The 13,453-nt window shown below is 37.6% G+C and overlaps 1 protein-coding gene across 2 annotated transcripts in view; it reads right to left on the reverse strand.

Moving 5' to 3' along the window:
* Positions 1-13,062, reverse strand: part of LOC101738462 (uncharacterized) — a 53,649-nt gene extending 40,587 nt beyond the window's left edge. The window contains exon 1 of one of the 2 annotated variants that reach the window (XM_038017778.2): positions 12,712-13,062. The gene's annotated coding sequence lies outside the window, so the exon portion shown is untranslated. The remainder of the gene's footprint in view (positions 1-12,711) is intronic. The other variant, XM_038017779.2, reaches the window with a different exon arrangement.
* Positions 13,063-13,453: the final 391 nt, after the last annotated feature.

The raw sequence follows: 13,453 nt of genomic DNA on the forward strand, positions 1-13,453 counted from the left end.
TAGAGATCCCATTCCACGACGCCCTTTATGCGGCCAATGATCGGAGGCGCTGACGGGATATTACAAGGAGCAAAATCCTGTCGATATATAATGGTCACGACCCTCAGCAGTGAGAACGACGCGAGGAGAAAGAGGGCCCTAGTAAGAGCAGCACTTCGCAGAATCTACTACCGAATCGGAATATAGACCCACTGAGAAGATCCGGCGAGAAACTCAGTAGGCTGTGTCTATGGGTTAGTTCACTCGTCGAACTCTTCGTAATCGACGAGGACGGTGACCGGTGCTTGAAAGGGCGAAAAGCACCGAGAGTGAATCCGGAAGATCCGACAAGACATGTTTCGGGCGACGGTGCCTTTGCGTTGCCCCGTCGCAGTCGGATAAGGTGCCTCCTTACTAATTAAGAAAGTTCATAGAAGGTTCTTGGATCTACCATTCTACCCGTTTATACCGCCACACAAACGTGCGTGTAAAATAAGATTTCACCCGGCTTTTCCAATTCTTAGAATCCGAACGCAAGACTGCTACTCAGCAGAAACAGGTTTTACTGGTGGTAGGACATCTTGTGAGTCCGCACGGGTAGGTACACTAGGTACCACCGCCCTGCCTATTTCTGCTGTGAACACTAATGCGTTTTGGTTTGAAGGATGGGGCAGCCTTTGTAACTATACTGAGACCTTAGAACTCATATCTCAAGGTGGGTGGCGCATTTACATTGTAGATGTCTATGGGTTTCAGTAACCACTTAACACCAAGTGGACTGTGAGCTCGTCCACCCATCTAAGCAATAAAAAAACAAAAAACAGTCAGGGTGGTGGTACCTATGTCCTTTCACCAATAAAAGCTAAAATTACATTTATAGGAAAAAGAATTTGTATAGATGTCAAAGTTCTTGTAATTTTTGTAAGTGCTATTCTAGTCTCTACGGGATTTCGCAATTAACCGCTACATAAAATATAATAACGGTTTGCGTGCCCTTCAAACGGGCACTTAATGAAAATGTGGCGCCAATAATATACGTCAATCTATTAATATAAGTTAATGTGGATTTATTTAATTCAATCACGATCGCTGCCTTTCAAACACTGAATATTGAAATACATCTTCAGATGTCGGCCATCAGTGCCAGAGAATGCTTGCATTACAATCTTCATTAGATAAACATTAAAACCTCTTTCGTATATAATTTGACAGAAGTTTTTTTTTCTTTGTTCGTAATTGTTTTATTTAGCTAAATTATTTTAAATTTAAATAATTACCACTCAAACATATAATTTATTTTAATTTGCAGCTGAATGAGTTGATTTTCGCTGGTAATGCTTAGCCTGCTGTAAGTCAGTGAATGGAGTCCATAGGTAATCCGAATATACATAAATGTGGCCATATCTGATGTCGGCATATCTAAGACTTGATTGATAGGTCTACCTTCCGAAGGATACCACCCTTACTTTATGATAGTACGGATTAAAAATATGGCCGATCATTAAAATGTATTTTTTTCTATCCTTACTTAATATTAGCACTAGTGCTTGGAATCACAAAATGGAAATTCATTTTATACATGAAATTTTCTTTCTTGTTTCGTTAGTAGTAGGTAGTAATTTAAAAAAAAGTTAACAGAACGAATAGTTCATTTTATCTTTTTTTTTACTTCCTTCCTTGTGCTTCCTTCCTAATCCTTTTGATACCTATCAGGATTTTAGAGCGAAGTTATACCTAGTCAGGTCATAAATTCTGTCACACGTTTAATGTAAAATAATTGAAACAAATTTATTCATTATGTAACCATTCATATACCAAAATGAACTTAACAAAACATAGATTCTTATGACACTAAAGTTTATTCAAAATGACCTCCGTGATTTTGAATACAGGCCTTCAATCTGCGCGGCCAGTCGTCTATCGCAGCACGAACGAGGTCCATGTCAATATCGGCGGCTGCCTTAATCAAGGATGTCTTGAGTGACTCCAAATTGGGATGAGGCTTTGAGCACGCCTTTTCCTCCAAGTGTTGCCATATCTTGTAATCTAACGGATTCAAATCTGGACTGGAGGAGGGCCAGTCTTCGTGCCGGATGAAGTCGATTTCACGCGCCGCCAGCCAGTCTTGTGTGCTCTTCGCTCTATGAGCTAGCGCCGAATCTTATTGGAATACCCAGTGCCTGTTATTGAACATGGTATGAGAAACAGGTTCCACAAGGTCCGTCAGGACTGTATTTTGATACACAACTGCATTCGTTTTTACACCTTTCTCACAAAAATGTACCTCTGTTAAGCCCCAATAAGAAACTCCCAACCATACCATGAGCGAGGATGGAAAATGACCTCGTTGGACACGCGGAATACGGTTGCTCGCTTCTTCACTACTGTGTGCGTACACCTTATCATTTTGTTTGTTGTAGCTCTCTTCTACGGTAAAAATTTTTTCATCCGAAAAAAGAATTTCCCGATATTTTTTTCCCCCGTACCGCTTCAGCAAAGCGCGGCATCTCTTCAGTCTCAGGTCCATTAGACGAGCATTTAAACGATGTCCTGTTTTTCTTCGATATGCCCGAAGCCCTAAGTCTTCATTTAGCACCCTTTTCACCGTGGTTCTGCTTAACCCCATCTGAAGGGCCAACAGTTTCTGCTTACGTTTGGGATTTCTTTGAATTCTCGGCTTCACAGCTTTTATCACTGCTGGAGTCCTAAGAGACCGAGGGCGACCACTTCTTGACCTGTCATCTACACTAGAGTCTTCATTGTTTCGTTTGATGGTACGATAAACGAATCTTTTGGTTATATTCAAATTTTTCAGTATGTTAAAAATTTGAATTGGCGCGTAACCGCAACGATGCAACGCAATAACTGCAACACGGTCTTCTTTAAGCGTCCACTCCATATTTAAAAATGAGTAAAATTCTAAAAAGTATACATTTTTATTTTCATGAACAATTCGAAATTCGAATTCAATAAACTTTTTTGTGGCCAGCATTCTAAAAGAAAAGTTTTTACTGTGTGACAATACTTATGACCTGACTAGTTATAATCATTATAGGACCACCCGACGCATATGCTAAAGTCAATAAAACGTCTTGAATTCCGTGAAAATTACGTCCAAGAGATTCCGTTACATATAAGGGACATGCCAAACTAATTACAAATATAAAACTCCGTATTATTACAATTACAGGAGAAAAATGTACCTAGTTGTTCACTCTTTGTCTATTTATTATTAACTAAATATCGGTAACATTGGTTCTATTGTTGCCAGTGAATTTATTTTAGCTAATGTTGCCGTAATGTCATGATTTTTTTCTGTTTTCAAAAAATCAATTAATGCTATTGTTTGCCTTTAGGCTTTTAAAATTACTGAGCCAATATAATAATAAGCTAATGAAGTCATTCAAAATAATCATACAAGGATATTTGAGCAATCAATATTGCCTGATCGTATTGCTATGAAATTGGTTGTTTAATTAATTGACTCGCGGTAAATCAATTATTGAACGTGTCGATTTTAAAATTAGTTCAAAACAAACAAACTTCCAATTCAATGTTTGCTTAGCTTCTACTGGTATACGATCGGTTGGGCTGCATAAAAGAAACATGCGATTTATTACTGGTATTACAAACGCTATGTTGCAAGGCACCAAATGTGGTAAGCATTTATCTATTGATCAGCTAAGACGGGGTATATACTATATCTAGAGGCCGCAGCCATACTGGTTGGTCCGATCAGATCCGCACCGCTTTGGACAGTACAGTGTACAGCGCGCTGCATGACGCCGTCGACAGGGGAAAGTGGAAAAAGATCCTAAGATTGAAGCTCATGGGTGATGGTGGTCACGACCCTCAGACATGAGGAACACGACTCGAGGAGGAGGATGTTGCAAGGCACCAAATGTAGTAAGCATTTGTCTATTGATCAGCTAAAACGCGCAGATGTTCATATGGCTCATTGATATCAAACAATCGCCAAAGCCGCTGGGAACATAAGAATCATGCCAATTATTACTGGTATTTCAAATGCTATGTTGCAAGGCACCAAATGTGGTAAGCATTTGTCTATTGATCAGCTGCGACGCGCAGATGTTCATATGCCTCATTGATATCAAACAATCCCCAAAGCCGCTGGGAACATAAGAATCATGCCAATTATTCTGATATTACAAACGCTATGTTGCAAGGCACCAAATGTGGTAAGCATTTATCTATTGATCAGCTAAGACGGGCAGATGTTTATATGGCTCATTGATATCAAACAATCCCCAAAGCCGATGGGAACATAAGAATCATGCCAATTATTACTGGTATTTCAAACGCTATGTTGCAAGGCACCAAATGTAGTAAACATTTGTCTATTGATCAGCTGCGACGCGCAGATGTTCATATGCCTCATTGATATCAAACAATCCCCAAAGCCGCTGGGAACATAAGAATCATGCCAATTATTACTGGTATTTCAAATGCTATGTTGCAAGATACCTAATGTGGTAAACATTTATCTATTGATCAGCTAAGACGGGCAGATGTTCATATAGCTCATTTGATATCAAATAACTGGGAACATGTATGCAAATCATGAAAGTTGCTACCCCCTTTTCATATTTACTTTGATGTTCGTCATCATAGTCGGTTACTCTTGGCAGAGCAGTCGTAGTCATGTGGAATTCTTGTTTATTGAAGCCTGGCAGATGTTCTCCATAGTTTGCGAACTGAGGCTTGGCGCACGCACTCGCTAAGTGGGGTTTTAGTAAGGGCTTTCACCTGATCAATCCAGCACATGGGGCTTCGTTCACGAAATCTTTTACAATTGACCCTGCCCTAAACTTTGATGTTACTTAAGGTGAAACAGAAATGTTGAGATTTTTTTATTTCATTAATCGCTCAATGACGTCGGAGCAATACTATAAGCACAGTCAAGTTCATACCTACCTCTGAGTAATGTACTAATCAATTTGAAGAAAAGGTTTTTAAACTAATGCTGCTAGTCTCTGTATGATAATAATAAAAATAACTGAGAATAAATCAAGTACAGTCATCCGGCCCAAATTTAGGAATCCCTGTGGTTTCTTTTTTTTTGTTTTATTTAATCCCTGTGTTATGGGTACCAGAGACTGATAAACATACTTATATATGTTTAAATATATACTTATATAGATAATAAACACTCAGACAAAGGGCAAACAAATCTATTGATCACACAAAATTTGCCTGGTGTGAGAACCGAACCCACGACCCTTGGCGCATTTGTCGGGATCGCTAACTACGGCGCCACTAAACCCATTCAAATATGACAGCAAATGTTGGCTTTAACAACGTTATTTAGGAAGGAAACAGAAGAAAATCGTCTTTTCTGTGACGATAGGGAAAAGCAAATTGGTGGTTCGATAACTCAATAAATTAGGATCTTACTATTATTGTTTGTCTAATATTCACACTTTATTAACATCTCATCTTTTTCTCTACCTTATCCCACTTGGTGGGGTTGCCACTGCTATTTTTGTTTTTCCATTCTCTTCTATCAGCCGTCATCTCAACACTCACTCCTCTCTCTCTCATATCGTCATTCACACACTCCATCCATGTCTTCTTCGGTCGACCTCATCCTCCTCTACCTTGCACTACCATTTCCATACATCTCCTAGTCATAGTCTCCTACCCATCACATGTCCATACCACCCTAACCCTCCGTATTCACGCTTTATTGACATATTAATATTTTTTATTCGAATACTGAAGAAGCGTTCAATGAATCGATTCGTGATCGAATGATCGAACTAATGCTATTAACGCGTGACTGTACATTTCGAAATATAATACTATTGAGAAACGTAATTATAACGATATATCGAATTCAGATATCGATTTACATTCTATTCGAAATGTCAATACGCACTTAATATGTTTACAATCGGATTTTAATCAACTATCTTTTATAAGATGCCTGCTATGTGAGAAAATTATTTATAAAATTGTAACAAAGCTCAGCTTTTGTTGTGAACCAATCAATATGCAATTTTGTTAATCTTGTCATTATTATAAAATACATTATTGTTAATAATAACATTTTGACAATCAGGTTTGTCTATAATATGACATATGAGTTTATTGCTGTATGTAGGTATAAATTTTTTCCACATTTTTGTAATACTCGCAACGCATATCTTATATTACCACCTGCGACTCCTGCGAGCCCACTAGGGTTGTTCGCCATCTGCACTTTGGTGATTTCTTAAAGCTTAGCACACTTTAAGACACAAACTCTAGTCTCAGTTTTACAGGACAACGGCTGCCCCATCTTCAAAAACGAAACGCATTACTGCTTCACGGCAGAAATAAGCAGGGAGGTGGCAGCTTCGATTTTCGGTCTGCGGCGGGAATTTGGTACTACCTGTATTTTGTTGTCGTTGTTCCATGGAGAGTGCCCTGAGGAATTGTTTGAGATGATCCCATCATCTCGTTTCACCGACAGAGCGTCTCCAGAGATCTTTTTGCCATGTAACATCCAGCTTTGGAATGAACTCCCCTCTACGGTGTTTCTCAAGCACTAAAATAAGTCCTTCTTCAAACGAAGCTTCAGTGAGCACTTAACGGTAGACAGAGCATTCGCTCTAACCCTGGGATTGCTGACGTCCATAAATGACGGTAACCACTCACCTTCATATCGACTTTATGCCCGTCAGCAAGGGCAATATAAATACAAACAGCTAATAGAAGTTAAGCTTCTAAAAAACGGCAAAACGATGTCTGCCAACAAGGTCATCTAAAATCCTGAGCGACGACATTTAAGGACATCATGATAGCTCATTACAAGTTACTGGCCCGTTAGATTACCAAAGTCATTGCTACAATGCATCTCGTTAAGAAAACGTGATCCTTAGTCAGCCGATCATGCTGCGGCTAGCTGATGTAACTGGGAATTTATGGAAACATCCAGAAATTTCACTGATAAATAGATAGTATACTTTATTATACGTATTATTTAATGCAATGTGCAAAGATTTGCTCTGTTTTAAAACACCACTCTGTGTTATAATATTGTTAAACTAGTGGTAGGACATCTTGTGAGAAAAAAAAAAAAAAAGAAAAAAAAAGGACCTCTTGTGAGTCCGCACGGGTAGGTACCGCCACCTTGCCTATTTCTGCCATGAAGCAGTAATGCGTTTCGGTTTGAAGGGCGGGGCAGCCGTTGTAACTATACTGAGACCTTAGAACTTGTATCTCAAAGTGGGTGGCGGGATTTACGTTGTAGATGTATATGGGCTCCGGTAACCACTTAACATCAGGTGGGCCGTGAAATCGTCCACCCATTTAAGCAATAAAAAAAAATTACTATGGGCTCCGGTAACCAGTTAACAGCAGGTGGGTCATGAGCTCGTCCACTTACCTAAGCAATATTAAAAGAAAAAGAGTAGTAGAGCTATCCACCCATCATTGTGCCCATGTATTTCTTTTGTAACTTTTCTGGAATGTTAAAATATCTGCGACCAAGCTTAAATTCTACATAAAATAGTCCGTTTTCCTTGGACATATTTTTGTTCACCTCAGGCCAAAGACCTTAAGACTCTCCACCATTTGCCTACGTAGGATTTTAGAGTTTTTCGGTCACGTTGCGAGAAAAAAGGGTGACAATCTCGAAAGACTTCTCATCACCGGCAAAGTGGAAGGAAAGAGGCCTAGGGGGCGTAGTCCCATGCGCTGGTCCGATCAGATCAAGACGACTTTGGAATCCAGCATCAATGTCGCTATCCACTGCGCGGAGGACAGAAGTGAATGGAAGAACATAGTCCTGACAAAAGTGCTCAGTAAAGGTCACGACCCTCAGAACTGAGGAATACGACGCACGGAGGAGGCAGGCCAAAGAATGCGTTTTGTAAGAGCTGGGTATTTTGCTGCTTAATGCACTGCAGTCATACAGTATGAGTCCACTAGACTAGGATTCCTCTTCCTAATTACAACACTTGCAGATTAGGAGGGAGACTCAGCTCATATACGTGCCTTCACAACTTAGCGTCGTGTAAATCGCGCTAGAACCCTCAGCGTACCCTCATTGTACTTTTCGTATATGACTCGTACTGTGGTAGTTCCTGACTATACCAGTCATCAAAGCTTTTCAGTATGACTTGCGCATGAAACTTCCTGGAACCACAGAGTATGGCCCACCCGTCATGCAAAACAATAATAGAATCCAAGCCTCTATCTCCGTATACACAAAATGGTTATTTGTGATTAAAATAAAATACAAAACTTTGTGTTTTTTTGCGTAGTAATTAATTACTCGAGCCCATGGACATCATAACGCGAATGCTGTCATCCTTTCCACTTGTGACACGTGAGGTCAAAAACTCAGTTATATTTATTTATTGTATGTCGAATATTATGATGGAATACTTTTTGTTTCATTTTAGCAACACTAAAAAAAAAGTCAGACATCAGTTGAAAGACAAGTGTCAATGGGAGATTTGAAAAATACATGAAAAATATTAGCAACACTACAAAAAAGTAAGACATCAGTTGAAAGACAAGTGTCAATGGGAGATTTGAAAAATACATGAAAAATATTAGCAACACTACAAAAAAGTCAGACATCAGTTGAAAGACAAGTGTCAATGGGAGATTTGAAAAATACATGAAAAATATTAGCAACACTACAAAAAAGTCAGACATCAGTTGAAAGACAAGTGTCAATGGGAGATTTGAAAAATACATGAAAAATATTAGCAACACTACAAAAAAGTCAGACATCAGTTGAAAGACAAGTGTCAATGGGAGATTTGAAAAATACATGAAAAATATGACTAGAAAGATACCTATATGTTTGTGAAAATAAAAAATTGAGGCTTAAAAAGATGGTTAAAATATATGATTGTGTAAATTAAAAATTAAGATTTACGAGAAGTTCTTTATCTCTACATGTATATCTTTAAAAATTTTAATATTGTAACAAAAAAGTTTTTTTTACTTATTCTATGACTTTTGTGTTTATATTTATGTTTAATGATAATGCAGAATAAATTATACTTAACAAGGAATACTCAATCTCTATTATACATACTAATATCATAAATGTGAAAGTGCATTTGTTTGTTTGTCCTTCTTTCACGTCAAAACGGAGCAAAGGGTTGACATGTTTTTTAAAGTGATACTTTTAGCTTATAAAAGTGGAATAGGCTACCTTTTATCCCAAAAAAACATCTAATTCCCGCGGGTAACTACACTGCTACATCGCCATAACCACTCGGGCGAAGCGGCGGGTAACAACAGTTAATCTTTATACATAGCTTTGTCCCATTCAAAGCCTCCCGCTAATTCAACGTTCGCTTAAGATGTGAAGCGAACCGCGGAGAGTACAAAAGCAAATATTGCGCGTAAAATTAAATTTACGTAACGCAATTAACCATTCATAATGGAAGAAAGTTTGTGTTCTATCCGTTTGACTCCAATTTTATTGTTGTTTCAACTCAAATCGTAATTTAAAAACCGAATTGTATTACGTTCTTTTTTTTAGTTTGACCTTTGATTGCTATATTTTTTATAAGAGATTTTATGACCTGGTAACTGAGGCCTTTAAGTCATGTCTTATTTTAATTTATATTATTCTTATTTTTATGAAAAATGATATTATGGAGTGAAATGAAATGAAGATGATTAATTTGAGACACTAATCAACTAGGATGAAATTAAATGAAATGAATTGAGATGATATGAAATGAAATATAATCTCAGTAAAATGGTGGTCATTTACTAAGATTTTTTCAGCGGACTTTTTGGAGGATCCCTAGAAGTTACGTCTAGCGGCTTTGTTTCATTTTCCCACATTTGTGCACTTTCACAAATATTAAACAGTTAATAAACCACCATTATTACACATTTAAACCCGAAGAAACACTAAATAGACAAAATAAAACAAATCACACAACTTCACTCCTCGCGTTCCCGCCAAAAAGTCCCTTTGATTGCTAAATCCAAATGTCACATAGATACTGATGGTTATGTAAACAAACAACCATTTAACTTTTGGCGGGAACGAGAGGAGCGAAGTTGTTTTAATTGTTTTATTTTCTTAATTCAATATTGCTTCAAGTTTGAACGTCTAATAATAACTATGGTAGACGTTGAAAACACAAATTTAATTCAAAATACTTTTCGATGATAAAATAAATTAATTAAGATGATAAATAATGGTCGCCATTTTGGCGTAATCTTGAATAATCTGTAGGCCGCGAGTGGGCTTATATCCTCGTATGATATAATTTATCTTTTTAGATAAAACAACTTTAAGACGTTTACTTTCGAATCGTCATAGCAACAATTCTTAACTTCTCCATATGTCAAAAACAAAACGCTATTAAATAAATAGCAACTCTCTCTGTATCTCATACTTATTGCATACAGATCGTCAAGGAATCGTTCTGCTAGCCGAAATAGTTATTTTACTACTTCAAAAAAACAGAAAATAATACTGTTTATTCGTTAAATTGTACATTCAATAATTGACCATACGCTTCGGCTGAGACCTAAATTGGCAGCGATGCAAAAAAAATTATTGAAATATCTAAATTTTCATCAATATGTGTCATTCCAATATTCGGACAATAGTCTGTGGTTAATGCCTATACTTTAACTAAGAGCGGTTTCATCCACAGTCATGGATTTACGTCTAAGGCGGCATGATTTGAGGGAAATCAAAATTTTCCAATTGCCAAAATTTCATAGGTGAAAAAAAATAAAGACAGCCTCCTTGTTCAAAGAGTTCAGATTAAATTTTATAAAATAAATTATAAAGTTATAGAAAATTGAAAATAAAAATATTGGATCAAAATCCATCCAGGCATCGAGCCTAAATCCATCACTGCTCATCCGAATTCTTCATTCAAGGATCCCGTTTCGTGACTGCGATGCGATCTTTACACTGTCAGTCTTTCTGATTTGCATAAAAACGTAATGTTAGACTAGGTTAGTCTGCTTGACTGCATAAGTCCACAAAAACATGGAGAAATCAAAACATTCTGTTCTAGAATATTACAAAATTGATCCTATATACATACGCACAGATTTGATTAATATTTTAAAATCTCCAAACAAGTAGGTATATTCCCATTTCGTTGCCTACAAATTGAAGAACATATTAAAACTGGCTACGGAACACGCTTCTTTAGTTTCTGTTTAAAACAATAGATTACACGCGCGCCACCTGTTTTGATTACATTATTATTACATCGGAAACCATTCCAAAAGTACATACGCGAAACTATTAAAACAAAAACAATACATTGAAGTGATCAGAGTTTACTTATAAGTATATAAATATAATTATTTTCAAGAGAGTCACAATAAATTTTATATCGATCCAGTTGATATAATGATGAACTACTAATCAATAGATACATATCCTATTCAAAACCTTTTTTTTTCTTCCTAGGCTGATAGCCTTGTGAGGCCACTTCAGCGTAATCCTTACAAGTAGATGAGCTCACGGGGCTAAAACCTGACGACGGTGCTAACACTAACCCTAGCAAGAGCAGCGCTTCGCAGAATCTACCACCGGATTGGAAACGCGACCCACTGAGAAGATTCGGCGAAAACTCAGTGGGCTGTGTCTATAGGTTATTTTACCGGGGTAAAATTGACAGGTGCTTGTGGTACCTAAAAGTACCTAAATCACTAAGCGTCCAAATTAGACAAGATACAATACGGTTATATTAAAATAGATGACGAGATTAAGCCGTACATAATTCACATTTGAGCGTCTCGCCAAATTAATTTTTTTTACTGTCAGAATCTTTTTTTTTTATTGCTCTGGTAGGCAGCCGAACGAGCATACGGCCCACCTGATGGTGAGTGGTTACCGTCGCCCATGGTCTTCAGCAATGCCACGGGAGGAGCCAAGCCGCTGCCTACCGCTTAATACTCTCACCTAGGTTTGCCACTAGGGGTGCTGTTCCAACTCCACACAAATTTGAGTTAACTTTTACGCTATCGAGAACGTTAAAGAACTCGCACTAAGCACACAGCAAACGACATCTTAATGGTCAGTTACTGTCGCTCGTGGACCTCAGTGATTTCAGGAAACCGCTGCCAGACGAAACGCATAAGTTCACAGCAGATAAGCAAGTTTTGGTCAGATAGTGGTAGGACATCCTGTGAGACCGCACGGTGGCTATCATCATGAGACCTTAGATCTCATGTCTCAATAGGGTGGCAGCATTTACATAGTAGATGTATATGGGTTCCCGGTAACTGTTTAACACCAGATGGGCCGTGAGCTCCTCCACCCATCTAAGCAATAAAAAAAAGATACCCGCACGGACTTGCACGCTCTAGCGATAATAAAAATAACGAAATTTAAACCCAGTTCCTTTTTTGGGTATATTGATTAAATTATAAATGCCAAATATTTAATAGTATCGTCTTAAAAATAAACAATTTTTAAATTAATACATTTTTTACAAACTCTAAATCAGTTGTTTCTATTTTAATACCAAATCTAAGGCCAAAATCGAGCTCTATAACAAAGTAGGTATTTGTTTGCCGATTTTAATCTCATTCCTTATACATGAAATACATCATGAAGAACAAAGCTAAAAATTAAAATAAAATTATAATCTAGCACAATTGATCTTACTCAACACATACAACATTAATTTGAATCATGTTAATACTCGTAAAATATTAGGTGAATACAACATTCAGATTAAAATCACACAAAATAATAAAATCGATTCTTACGTTTTGACAGATGTTGCCTCGTTAAAATGACAATTTCAAAAAAATACACTCCACCAATAAACAACACGATTTACTGACAATTTCTTCGCACATGTCCGTATTAAAAAAAAACAAAAAAAAAACCAAAAAGCTGAAACCACAACAAAACGCGCCAATATTAAAATTTAATTTACCGGTATTACGCGTAATGTAAATGACATGGATTTTCGATGTTAAAAATCGGGTAAGTATGTCATCGTATGACAGAAATGCGGGTCCGCTAGTTTCTTACGCAATGCAACGCGTGTTTACCGAGCAAGACATCTGTCGAAACTGAAAGTGTTTGGTTTGAGGCTTCGTATTCGCGGTTCTCAATGCACCGGCGAGTGACGTTGCTGTTATGGTACTGATATGCGGATATTATGCTTTTGAATATTTTATTTCTCACTAGCGACCCGCCCTCGCTTTGCTTCGGAAACATTAAATTTTATTATTGATAACTGAGTCCCGCAATGTAACCCGCGGTTATTGCCGTACCGCGGGTGACGCCGCGGGGCGAAGCTAATCTAAAAAAAGTAGCCTTAGTTACTCTTTATATCATCAGCTACCTGTCAGTGAAAGTCCCGTCAAAATCGGTCCAGCCGTTCCAGAGATTAGCCGGAACAAACAGACAGACAGACAGACAAATTTACAAAATTGTAAAAAATGTTATTTTGGTGTATGTACCGTATCTATCTTCATATGCATGTAGTAAAAAGCGGCT

The sequence above is a fragment of the Bombyx mori genome, chromosome 19 (genome assembly GCF_030269925.1).
Source record: "Bombyx mori chromosome 19, ASM3026992v2".
NCBI classification, from domain to species: Eukaryota; Metazoa; Arthropoda; class Insecta; order Lepidoptera; family Bombycidae; genus Bombyx; species Bombyx mori.